Source organism: Saccopteryx bilineata, chromosome 4 (assembly GCF_036850765.1).
Source record: "Saccopteryx bilineata isolate mSacBil1 chromosome 4, mSacBil1_pri_phased_curated, whole genome shotgun sequence".
In the NCBI taxonomy this organism is placed as follows: domain Eukaryota; kingdom Metazoa; phylum Chordata; class Mammalia; order Chiroptera; family Emballonuridae; genus Saccopteryx; species Saccopteryx bilineata.
In genome coordinates, this window is record NC_089493.1 from 209789271 (window position 1) to 209802663 (window position 13393).

Genomic DNA, 13393 nt, shown 5'->3' on the forward strand with positions numbered 1-13393 from the left:
GACAGGAAAAGTACTTAGAGACAAAAATGGCCATTTCATAATGGCTAAGGGGACACTGAATCAAGAAGACATAACAATTCTTAATATATATGCACCAAACCAAGGAGCACCAAAATATATAAGACAGCTACTTATTGATCTTAAAACAAAAACTGACAAAAATACAATCATACTTGGAGACCTCAATACACCGCTGACGGCTCTAGATCGGTCATCCAAACAGAGAATCAACAAAGACATAATGGCCTTAAACAAAACACTAGAGCACCTGGATATGATAGACATCTACAGGACATTTCATCCCAAAGTGACTGAGTATACATTTTTCTCCAGTGTACATGGATCATTCTCAAGAATTGACCATATGTTGGGCCACAAAAACAACATCAGCAAATTCAGAAAAATTGAAGTTGTACCAAGCATATTTTCTGATCATAAAGCCTTGAAACTAGAATTCAACTGCAAAAAAGAGGAAAAAAATCCCACAAAAATGTGGAAACTAAACAACATACTTTTAAAAAGTGAATGGGTCAAAGAAGAAATAAGTGCAGAGATCAAAAGATATATACAGACTAATGAAAATGACAATACGACATATCAGAATCTATGGGATGCAGCAAAAGCAGTGATAAGAGGGAAGTTCATATCGCTTCAGGCATATATGAACAAACAAGAGAGAGCCCAAGTGAACCACTTAACTTCCCACCTTAAGGAACTAGAAAAAGAAGAACAAAGACAACCCAAAACCAGCCGAAGAAAGGAGATAATAAAAATCAGAGCAGAAATAAATGAATTAGAGAACAGAAAAACTATAGAAAAAATTAATAGAACAAGGAGCTAGTTCTTTGAAAAGATCAACAAAATTGACAAACCCTTGGCAAGACTTACCAAGGAAAAAAGAGAAAGAACTCATATAAACAAAATCCAAAATGAAAGAGGAGAAATCACCACGGACACCGTAGATATACAAAGAATTATTGTAGAATACTATGAAAAACTTTATGCCACTAAATTCAACAACCTAGAAGAAATGGATAAATTCCTAGAAAAATACAACCTTCCTAGACTGAGTCAAGAAGAAGCAGAAAGCCTAAACAGACCTATCAGTAGAGAAGAAATAGAAAAAACCATTAAAAACCTCCCCAAAAATAAAAGTCCAGGCCCTGACGGCTATACCAGCGAATTTTATCAAACATTCAAAGAAGACTTGGTTCCTATTCTACTCAAAGTCTTCCAAAAAATTGAAGAAGAAGCAATACTTCCAAACACATTTTATGAGGCCAACATAACCCTCATACCAAAACCAGGCAAGGATGGCACAAAAAAAGAAAACTACAGACCAATATCTCTAATGAATACAGATGCTAAAATACTAAACAAAATACTAGCAAATCGAATACAACAACATATTAAAAAAATAATACATCATGATCAAGTAGGATTCATCCCAGAATCTCAAGGATGGTTCAACATACGTAAAACGGTTAATGTAATACACCATATCAACAAAACAAAGAACAAAAACCACAAGATCTTATCAATAGACGCAGAAAAGGCTTTCGATAAAATACAACACAATTTTATGTTTAAGACTCTCAACAAAATGGGTATAGAAGGAAAATATCTCAACATGATAAAGGCCATATATGATAAACCATCGGCTAACATCATATTAAATGGCACTAAACTGAAGGCTTTCCCCCTTAAATCAGGAACAAGACAGGGTTGTCCACTCTCTCCACTCTTATTTAATGTGGTACTAGAGGTTCTAGCCAGAGCAATCAGACAAGACAAAGAAATAAAAGGCATCCATATCGGAAAAGAAGAAGTAAAGGTATCACTTTTTGCAGATGATATGATCCTATACATCGAAAACCCCAAAGAATCCACAAAAAGACTACTAGAAACAATAAGCCAATACAGTAAGGTCGCAGGATACAAAATTAACATACAGAAGTCAATAGCCTTTCTATATGCCAACAATGAAACAACTGAGAAGGAACTCAAAAGAATAATCCCCTTCACGATTGCAACAAAAAAAATAAAATACTTAGGAATAAACATAACAAAGAATGTAAAGGACTTATATAATGAAAACTATAAACCATTGTTAAGGGAAATCGAAAAAGATATAATGAGATGGAAGAATATACCTTGTTCTTGGCTAGGAAGAATAAATATAATCAAGATGGCTATATTACCCAAAGCAATATACAAATTTAATGCAATTCCCATCAAAATTCCAATGACATTTTTTAAAGAAATAGAGCAAAAAATCATCAGATTTATATGGAACTATAAAAAACCCCGAATAGCCAAAGCAATCCTAAAGAAAAAGAATGAAGCTGGGGGCATAACAATACCTGACTTCAAACTCTATTATAGGGCCACGACAATCAAAACAGCATGGTATTGGCAGAAAAATAGACACTCAGACCAATGGAACAGAATAGAAAGTCCAGAAATAAAACCACATATATATAGTCAAATAATTTTTGATAAAGGGGCCAACAACACACAATGGAGAAAAGAAAGCCTCTTCAATAAATGGTGCTGGGAAAACTGGAAAGCCACATGCAAAAGAATGAAACTGGACTACAGTCTCTCCCCCTGTACAAAAATTAACTCAAAATGGATCAAAGATCTAAACATAAGACCTGAAACAATTAAGTACATAGAAGAAGACATAGGTACTCAACTCATGGACCTGGGTTTTAAAGAGCATTTTATGAATTTGACTCCACAGGCAAGAGAAGTGAAGGCAAAAATTAATGAATGGGACTACATCAGACTAAGAAGTTTTTGCTCAGCAAGGGAAACTGATAACAAAATAAACAGAAAGCCAACTAAATGGGAAATGATATTTTCAAACAACAGCTCAGATAAGGGCCTAATATCCAAAATATACAAAGAACTCATAAAACTCAACAACAAACAAACAAACAATCCAATAAAAAAATGGGAAGAGGATATGAATAGACACTTCTCCCAGAAGAAATACAAATGGCCAACAGATATATGAAAAGATGCTCATCTTCTTTAGCTATTAGAGAAATGCAAATCAAAACGGCAATGAGATACCACCTCACACCTGTTCGATTAGCTGTTATTAGCAAGTCAGGTAATAGCAAATGTTGGAGAGGCTGTGGAGAAAAAGGAACCCTCATACACTGTTGGTGGGAATGTAAAGTAGTACAACCATTATGGAAGAAAGTATGGTGGTTCCTCAAAAAACTGAAAATAGAACTACCTTATGACCCAGCAATCCCTCTACTGGGTATATATCCCCAAAACTCAGAAACATTGATACGTAAAGACACATGCAGCCCCATGTTTATTGCAGCATTGTTCACAGTGGCCAGGACATGGAAACAACCAAAAAGCCCATCAATAGATGACTGGATAAAGAAGATGTGGCACATATACACTATGGAATACTACTCAGCCATAAGAAATGATGACATCGGAACATTTACAGCAAAATGGTGGGATCTTGATAACATGATACGAAGCGAAATAAGTAAATCAGAAAAAAACAGGAACTGTATTATTCCATACGTAGGTGGGACATAATAGTGAAACTAAGAGACATTGATAAGAGTGTGGTGGTTACGGGGGGGAGGGGGGAATGGGAGAGGGATAGGGGGTGGGAGGGGCACAAAGAAAACAAGATAGAAGGTGACAGAGGACAATCTGACTTTGGGTGGTGGGTATGCAACATAATTGAACGACAAGATAACCTGGACTTGTTATCTTTGAATATATGTATCCTGATTTATTGATGTCACCCCATTAAAAAAATAAAATTATAAAATAAAAAAAATAAAAAAAAAAAAAAAAGATGACCAGATGTTCTTCATCTGCAATTGAGCTTCAGCAAGTCCATAAACCCCTGGAAATAATGTTTGTTTATGTTCATTTTTCCTCTTTAATTTTGTTTTTTTCTACTTTGCACATGTGTTTATTTTTTTTAAAAGTGCCATATTAAAACACTGGAAAGGAATGCACATGACATGGTAATTTTCTTAAAATATCAGGCAGATGGATACTTGTATTTTATAAAATTTTCATAATGTTGCTTTGTTTAGAAAATTAAAAAGACAGAAAACTATGCAATTTAATTTGGAATGATTCCCATGCAAAAATTGCCAATGATTTAAAAAATATTATTTGGTATTAAAAAAGGTTATTTACCATGATTTGTTTTCTCAAAGTTTCAAATGACTGTCAAGTTACTGAAACAGTCTTAGAGACATTTTAGACTGTCTCTGGACTTGTGACAATTTCAGCATGTCTGATGCTCAGGTTCCCTCAAAGGACCTGCTCTGGACCCACCGCTTCTCTCTGAGAACAATGCAGTTTCCCTTCCAGGCTTGTTGTCAAAGGGTGGAAAGTGAGTGGGAATGGAGTGAAAAACAGAAGAAGGTATAGAGGAGATATTAAGAGAAATAAATAAAAAGGAAAAAATACCACTCAAAAATAAGAAGAAGAGCAATAAAAAAGTAGCAAAGGGATGATAAAGAGAATATTTGGCACACTGTCTCTCAGTTTGAGGAAATAAAATGCCACAAGAAAATGAATACTGTATTTTAATTCCCAGACTCAAGACTGTCTTAAGAAGATTTCTCTAAAACAAGATGTGAGATACAGCCCACAATTACTGCTGAAAGAAGATCTAAGCACATCATAGCCACTTGTATAGAAACTGCTTAGGTTTAGAGCAAATCATTTAAAAATGACTTTACTGCCTGACCAGGCGGTGGTGCAGTGGATAGTGTCGGATGGGACATGGAAGACCCTGAGTTGCGGTTGCTAGCTTGAGTGTGGGATCATAGACATCACCCCATGGTTGCTAGTTTGAGCCCAAAGGTTGCTGGCTTGAAGCCCAAAATGACCACTTTACTGAGCATCACTTTGTTCTAGATGTCTCCACTATTTATTTGTGGTTTCTTTCCTTTCACTTGAGTAAAAGTCTCAAAAATGTCAATAAGTCATAGATTTGTGCCATGAAGATCAAAACTTCCGAAGTTGAATCTAGGATCCCCATGACTCTCAGAATAAGCTGCATTTTAAAATTTGTGAGTCATTTCTTTTTTTTTTTTTAAATTTTTTACTGTTTAAGATAACTTTTATTAATGATATCTGCTGTTATTTATAAACTTCTTAGCCTCATAAATGAACAGTAACTTTTGTTTTAATGTAAAACATGATTGGAGTTAATTTAACTATATATATATATATAGCTGCTTTTCTCATTTTTGATTAATATCACATACCACAGATGAAGCTTCATGAAATTATTGCGACCACACGTGCGATAGACCAGTTAGCATAGTATCCGGCTTTGTGGTGGGAATCACATCAATACCACCAAAATCTCACTTAAACGATGACAGTGCTCATGTTGAATTCATCATGTCTGCTTCCCTTTATAGGTGGAGTCCAGAAAAAAATTATAAAGGCTGTAAGAAATGTATTAACATGGTAAAACTATTGCTTCAAAACCCAGTTCTAAAGGAGCTGCTGAGCAATGGTGATTGTTTGGTGTCCTGGAAAATGTCTTACATAAAAGTGCTCCAAACAAAACATGCTTTACAATAAGTTCTAAAAGGGAAAAGGCTGGTTCTGCAGACAGACTGGTGCTCTTCTGGTGTTTCACTTAAATAAAGTAGGAAAAAAAATCTACATTGTGTTAGTCCTTTGGTTTTATTTTCTGGGATTAAAAAGAAGTATCGGCATAAATGTTTTTACATGATCCTCTTGAAGACATTGTTTAAAATAAGTTAGAAAATGGCTTCATTCATGTCTCTTGATTATCAGGACCCATCAATGTCACAGTTAGCCTTGATTAACTGGTTGAAAATTTCAGAGCAGAAGTGACTTACGAGTATTTTCCCAATCCCTGAGAATAATCATCATCACAGAAATATTTATCCTTGCATCATAACTCTCTAGAAAGTAGATGTGTCCGTTCACTGTTAATGGGACAAGGAACAGTGTCATAGAGGGTTAATCCATGTAAATTGGTTTCCAACCGTAAAGAAATTTTCTGAAAATCACGAATGTAAGTCAGAAAAAAACCAAAGAAGGAACATGACAGAGACCATTCTGCTGCAGTAGTGATCACACGAAGCATATAACCCTTGTCCTTGGGGTCCCAGTGCAGTTTCTGGACTATATCAGTGCTAGAGCTGCCACTGTACAAAAGCGACGAGCAGATCAGCATGCTAAATGCACTCACTCCATACCAGATAACCAACAGCAGTCTGATCCAGAAGATTTGTTTGCCATGAATTTTGGGCTGCATTTGGTAGGAAAGGGCGGTCTGAACAAACATATACAATGAGCCCATACCGAAGGTGAGCACAGCTCCACATATATGCACAATAAAAAAGGTTTTCTGGAAGTTTGCCACAACAGAAAGTCCTAAACAACTCAGCAATCCAAGCACAAGGCCAGCTTTGTTTAGTTTGACGATACAATTTCCTTCAGGATTCAGAGCATGAACTTGCTTATAACGAACATAAATGGTAGCAACGCATAAAACTGCGGCGAAGTTTAACATTGCCCCAAACAAGCATTTTTCTGGAGCTACTGTACCAGAAAAATGTCACTGATATAAGGCAACGCCGGGTCGACGTGGCGGAGGGTGATGGCGGTGATGTAGGAGAATATGAAAGCTGCGGCCGTCCAGATGACCAGGGCCGAAGGCAGGAAACTGAGGCCTTGCTGAAACCACCACATCTCCAACGGTCTACATTACTTGCTTGTTTGGTCTTCCCTTCCCGCTAAACTTTAAGTTCTGTGAGAGCAGGAACCACCTGTTTCATTCAGCATTCTATTTCCAGCTCCAGTTTTAGTGTCAGTCTTCAAATCTGCCCAAACTTGCCCTTTTTGTAGATCAGTGTCGCCCCTGGAAGCACCGCGAGCTGGCACACGACTTGCAAGTCCGCCACAGGGGTGGGGGACTCCGGGATGCGTCCGCTTCCCCGACCCACCCGGCCCTCCTGAGTCATTTCTTTTTCTTTTCCTTCTCTTCCTAATTTTATAATTTGCCTACTTCTTTTCCATTCTCCTCTCCCAATTTTTCTGTTTTTATTTTTTTCTCGTTTTCCTTTATATTTTTATTTCTCCATTCACTACCTACAAATCTGGCACAGCGACTCTTACACAGTTTTCTCTTCTCTTTTCCCTGTTTCATTTTATTATTTTAATGAAATGAAGGATTCCCCACTCCCTACACACACCAACACTTGGGTTATGTGGTCAAGGGTGATTTATACTTAACTATTGTGATTCAGGTTTAAGGGTTAAGGAAGTTTCACTAGCTCTTGACAACGTCAACCGCAGTGCAGATTCTGTGGTCAGCAATTATGTAGGGTATGAGGGAATGGGCTGGCCAAAATGTCATTTTTTGAAAATTGAATTTACTGGGGTGACATTGGTTAATAAAATTATGTAGTTTCAGATACACAATTCTATAATACATCTCTGTATTGTACTGTGTGCTCATCACCCAAGACGGATGTCTTTTTATCACCACTTATCCCCCTAAACCTCCCTCCACGCCCCTTTCCTTCTGATGCTGTTGTCTGTGTCTACGAGTTTTTATTTCTTAATTGCTTTACCTTTTTCACCCAGCCCTACCACTCCCATCCCTTCTGACAGATGCTAGTCTGTTATCTATGAGTTTTATTTCTATTTTGTTAGTTTATATTGTTCATGAGATTTCATACACTAGTGCACTCATGGAATGCTTGTCTTTCTCTGACTGGCTTATTTCACTGAGCATAATGCTCTCCTGTCCTTCCATGCTGTAGCAAAAAGTAAGATTTTCTTCTTTTTTAGGGTTAGGTAGTATTCCATTATGCACTACAGCTTTTTTTTATCCATTCATCTACTGATGAAAACTTGGGCTGCTTCCACATCTTGGCCTTTGTAAATTATGCAGTAAGGAACCTAGAGGTGCATATATTCTTTTGAATTACTGTTTTGGGTTTTTTCAGATATATTCCCAGAAGTGGAATTTCTGTGTCATAAAGCAGTTCAATTTCAATTTTTTGAGTCAATCTGATATTGCTTTCCATAGTGGCTGCACTAATCTGTATTCCCACCAACAGTCCACAAGAGTTCCCTTTTCTCATATCCTCATCAATGCTTGTTGTGTGTAGATTTATTGATGATCGCCATTCTGACAGGTGTGAGGTGATACCTCATTGTGCTTTAATTTACATTTCTGTGATGACTAGTGACATTGAGCATTTTTTCTTTTTAATTTTAAAAAATATCAATTCTAGCAAGAGAGGAAGGGAGGGAAAAACAGAGACAGAAACAGAGACAGAGACAGAAACACTGATCTGTTCCTGAATGTGTCCTGGCCGGGGATCACACTGCCAACCTCTGTACTTTGCGATGATGTTCTAAACAACTGAGCTATACAGCCCGGGCAACACTGAGCATCTTTTCACATGTCTACTGGGAAAATATCTATTTATATTTTTTCTAGTTTTTAATTGGATTATTTTGGCATTGAGTTTTATAAGTTCTTTATAAATTTTGAATATTAACCTCTTATCAGATGTCTTTTCATTTTGTTGATGATTTCCTTTGTTGGGCAACAACTTTTTAGTTTGATATAGTCCTGTTTATGTATTTATTTTTTTCCTCCTTGCCTGAGGAGATGTTATCAGAAACAAATATTGCTACAAGAAATGTCCGTGATTTTATTGCCATGTTCTGGATGTTTATGGTTTTGAGTCTAACATTTAAGTCTTTAATCCATTTTGAATTTATTCTAGTATAAGAAGGTGGTGTGGTTTCATTTTTTGTATGTATCTAATTTTCCCAAAATTATTCATTGAATAGACTATCTTTACTCCATTGTACGTTCTTGCCTCTTTTGTTAAATATTAATTGACTATAAAAGTGTGAGTTTTTTCCTGGTCTCTTTATTTTGTTCCATTGCTCTATATGTCCATTTCTATACCAGTACCATGCTGTTTTGATTAATATGGCTTTGTAGCATAGTTTGAAATTAGGTAGCCTGATGCCTCCAACTTTGTTCTTTCTCAAGATTGTTTTTGCTATTTTGAAGTCTTTTGTGGTTCCATATACATTTTGGAATATTTGTTTTAGTTCTGTGATATATGATATTAATATCTTGATAAAAATTGCACTGGATCTATAGATTGCTTGGGTAGTATGAACATTTTAATGATGTTAATTCTTTCTACCAATGAATATATGCTTTCACTTATTTGTATCTTCTTCAATTTATTTCTTAATGTTCTTATAATGTTCTGAGTATAGGTCTTTTATATCCTTGGTTAAATTTATTCTTAGGTATTTTATTCTTTTTGAAGCAATTGTGAATGGGATTGTTTACTTAGTTTCCCTTTCTGAAAGTTCATTATTGGTGTATAAAAATGCAATTGATTTATGGATATTTATTTTGTATCCTACTAATTTATTGAGTTCATTTATTAGTTTTAGTGGTCTTTTGGTGGATGGACTCTTTAGTGTTCTCTATATATGGTATTATGTCATCTGCAAATAATGACTGTTTTACTTCTTCCTTTCCAATTTAGGTGCCTTTTATTTCTTCTTCTTGTCTGATTGCTCTGGCTAGGATTTCCAGTCTTGTGTTGAATAAGAATGGTGAAAGTGGATATCCCTGTCTTGTTCCTGATCTGAGAAAAAATGCTTGCAATATTTGTCCATTCAGTATGATGTTGACTGTGGGTTTGTAATATATGGCCTTTATTACATTGAGGTATGTTCTCTCTATTTCCACTTTGTTGAGAGTTTTTATCACAAATGGGTGCTGGAATGCTTTTTCTGCATCTATTGACATAATCACATGGGTTTTTTACTTCATTTTGTTTATGCAATGTATCATGTTTATTGATTTGTGAATATTGTACTAACCTTGCATCCCTAGAATAAATTCCTCTTAATCATGGTGAATGTTCTTTTTAATGTATTGCTGACTCTGGTTTGTTAATATTTTGTTGAAGATTTTAGCATCTATGTTCATTGGGGCTATTGGTCTATAATTTTCTTTCTTTGTATGTCTTTATCTGGTTTTGGACTTGAATATCGATTCAATTAATCTGACCTAGAATGTCATTTTAGGCCACCATTTCCTATTGATTTTCTGTCTGGAAGATTTATACCCTGATGTCAATGAGGTGTAAAAACCCTCTACTATGGCTGTATTACTGTCAATCTTTCCAGTTATGTCCATCAAGATTTGCTTTACATATTTAGTGCTCCTATGTTAGGGGCATAAATGTTTACCAGGGTTATGTCCTTTTGCTGGATTGCTCTCATTATTATTAGATAGTGTACTTCTTTATCTCTTACTAAAACTTTTGTTTTAAAGTCTATTTTGTCAGATAAAAGTATTGCTACCCCAGCCTTTTCATTTCTATTTGCATGAAATATCTTTTTCCATCCCTTTACTTTTAGTCTGCATGTTCTTTTTGTTCTGAGATGGGTCTCTTGTAGACTGCATGTATATGGGTCTTGTTTTCTTATCCATTTAGCTACTCATGTCTTTTAATTAGAACACTTAAGTCATTTACATTTAAAGTAATAATTGATAGGTATGTATTTATTGCCATTTTATTCTTTTATCCAAGTTTCTCTCTCGTTGGTGTTTTTCTTCTTTGCCTTCTTCTTCTTGGGCGGTTTTTTTTCTACCTTGTTTTCAAAATTGCTGATCTGATCCACTTTATCGAACCAACTTTTAAATTTTCCTAGTGTATTTTTTATTTCAGTTATTGTATTTATCATTTCTGACTGGTTCTTTTTTATGGTTTCTATATCCCTTTTTATGCTGTTGTAGTTCTCACTAAGTTTCTTGAGCATCCTTATAATGATTTTTCTAAACTATCTGAAAAGTTGCTTGCCTCCATTTCATTTATTTATTTTTTACTGGAGATTTCTCCTTGTTCTTTAACATGGGGCATGTTTCTTTGTCTCCTCATTTTGGCCGCCTTTTTTTTTTTTTTTTGTATTTTTCTGAAGCTGGAAACGGGGAGAGACAGTCAGACAGACTCCCGCATGCGCCCGACCGGGATCCACCCGGCACGCCCACCAGGGGCGACGCTCTGCCCACCAGGGGGTGATGCTCTGCCCCTCCGGGCGTCGCTCTGCCGCAACCAGAGCCACTCTAGCGCCTGAGGCAGAGGCCAAGGAGCCATCCCCAGCGCCCGGGCCATCTTTGCTCCAATGGAGCCTTGGCTGCGGGAGGGGAAGAGAGAGACAGAGAGGAAGGAGAGGGGGAGGGGTGGAGAAGCAAATGGGCGCTTTTCCTATGTGCCCTGGCTGGGAATCAAACCCGGGTCCCCCGCACGCCAGGCCGACGCTCTACTGCTGAGCCAACCGGCCAGGGCCTTGGCCGCCTTTTTATGTTTATTTATATGTATTAGGTAGGTCTGCTGTGACCCTCAGTCTTGGTAGGGTGCCCAAGAGAGAGAGATGGTGTGGAGGAGAGCAATGAGAAGCATCAACTAGTAGTTGGTTCACTTTAGTTTTTTGATTGCTTCTTATACGTGCCTTGATGGGGTAAATGGGGGGGAGGGTGGTGGCTCAAGCCAAGCCAATGAACCCTTTCTCAAGTCAGTGACCTGGAATCATTTTAATGACCTCACACCCAAGCTGGCAACCCCATGCTCAAGCTGGCCAGACCGTGCTCTAACCACAAACTCGGGGTTTCCAACTAAGGTCGTTGGTGTCCCAGGTCAACACTCAATCCAGTGTGCCACCTCCTGTCAGGCGGAATTGTATTCCCCAGGGCAGTTCACATTAAAGTTGGAAAGGAATTTTATAGATATAATAACTATAGTATTGCATATTTATTTATCATCTCATTTGATTTATTTTTTCACCACTATGTTAAGAGAATTAGCAGAGTAAACTTTGCTTCTCTAATCTTATGGTATATCTTCTTTAACTAGAAATCTCTTCAAATGGGACAATACTAGTGGGCAGGTAGTTGTCAAAATCCACTCATATTACAGGAAAGAAAGAATATGTCATAATTATAGCAAAAATGAACTTTTTTGTCATTGTATGTTTAGTGGTTTTTGTATGTGTAGTCATATCATACAGGTGAGATGAGGTATATACACATAAATACCAATTCATTCTGACATAACTACTTAAAAATATTTTTCCCTATACATTTACATGGGTAGTCACTAAGGCTCTTTTTCCAAGTTATGTTGTAAAAATCCCATACTTGCACTCAATATATTTCAATATTATAGTTCTAACTCTAGTGGATAATTCATAAGCTGTAGGAAAAAAATATATGGTATGATAGCTGGACAAGAAGACTTACGGTTGCAAAGCCCTAGAGTGTAGTAGAAGTAGATACAGTAGTTTTGGTATATTTCTGTCAACTCTGTCTATATATTATTTGCAAGTGTTCTCACTAGCTACTCAAAAGTTTCTCAGTTGCATGAGGCGATTGAAACAGGAACTTCTGTGCTTCAGGACAATGCTCTAACCAACCATGCCATCCAGGCATGGCTACTTTGCTATTCTTAAAAATTCATCTTTCATGGAATGTAGAAGAAAACATTTATTTTCTGTTATTACACATAAAAAAATCACTGAAAATCAAAGCAACTCATGAACTGCTTTTAAAAGATGATTAAATCTGTCAAGTACAACTTAGCAATGCTTCCACTTAGACACAATTTTTTTTTTTTTTTGTATTTTTCCGAAGCTGGAAACGGGGAGAGACAGTCAGACTCCCACATGCGCCCAACCGGGATCCACCCGGCACACCCACCAAGGGGCGATGCTCTGCCCCTCCGGGGCGTCGCTCTGTTGCGACTAGAGCCACTCTAGTGCCTGGGGCAGAGGTCAAGGAGCCATCCCCAGTGCCTGGGCCATCCTTGCTCCAATGGAGCCTTGCTGCGGGAAGGGAAGAGAGAGACAGAGAGGAAGGAGAGGGGGAGGGGTGGAGAAGCAGATGGGTGCTTCTCCTGTGTGCCCTGGCCGGGAATCGAACCTGGGACTTCTGCACGCCAGGCCGACGCTCTACCACTGAGCCAACTGGCCAGGGCTCAGACATAATTTCTTTATTGTTTAATATGCTAAGTGCTGCCATGGTGGACTGGTATAATAATGATTAAATTATGAAAATAATAAGTCCACATGTTAAATGTAATTTTAACTAAAATAAAAATTAAACAAAATTTTTTCTTTGTTTCTTGCGTTAAAGTAAGTTCCACAAACAGACTGGCAAAACACTTGACAAGAGTATGCTTTCTAGGCATGCTTGGAAAGGGAAGATTCATCTCATCGATTCATTTTTTCTTGATTCCATGATAAAAATCTCAGTAGCATCAACCACAAAGCATTTTAAAAATAATAT

General features: G+C 37.0%; 1 protein-coding gene and 1 pseudogene across 1 annotated transcript in view; both read right to left on the reverse strand.

Moving 5' to 3' along the window:
- The window catches only part of HAPLN1 (hyaluronan and proteoglycan link protein 1), an 84820-nt gene that overhangs the window by 42799 nt on the left and 28628 nt on the right, over positions 1 to 13393 (reverse strand). The window lies entirely within an intron of this gene.
- Positions 5689 to 6897, reverse strand: LOC136336245 (DNA damage-regulated autophagy modulator protein 2 pseudogene; annotated as a pseudogene).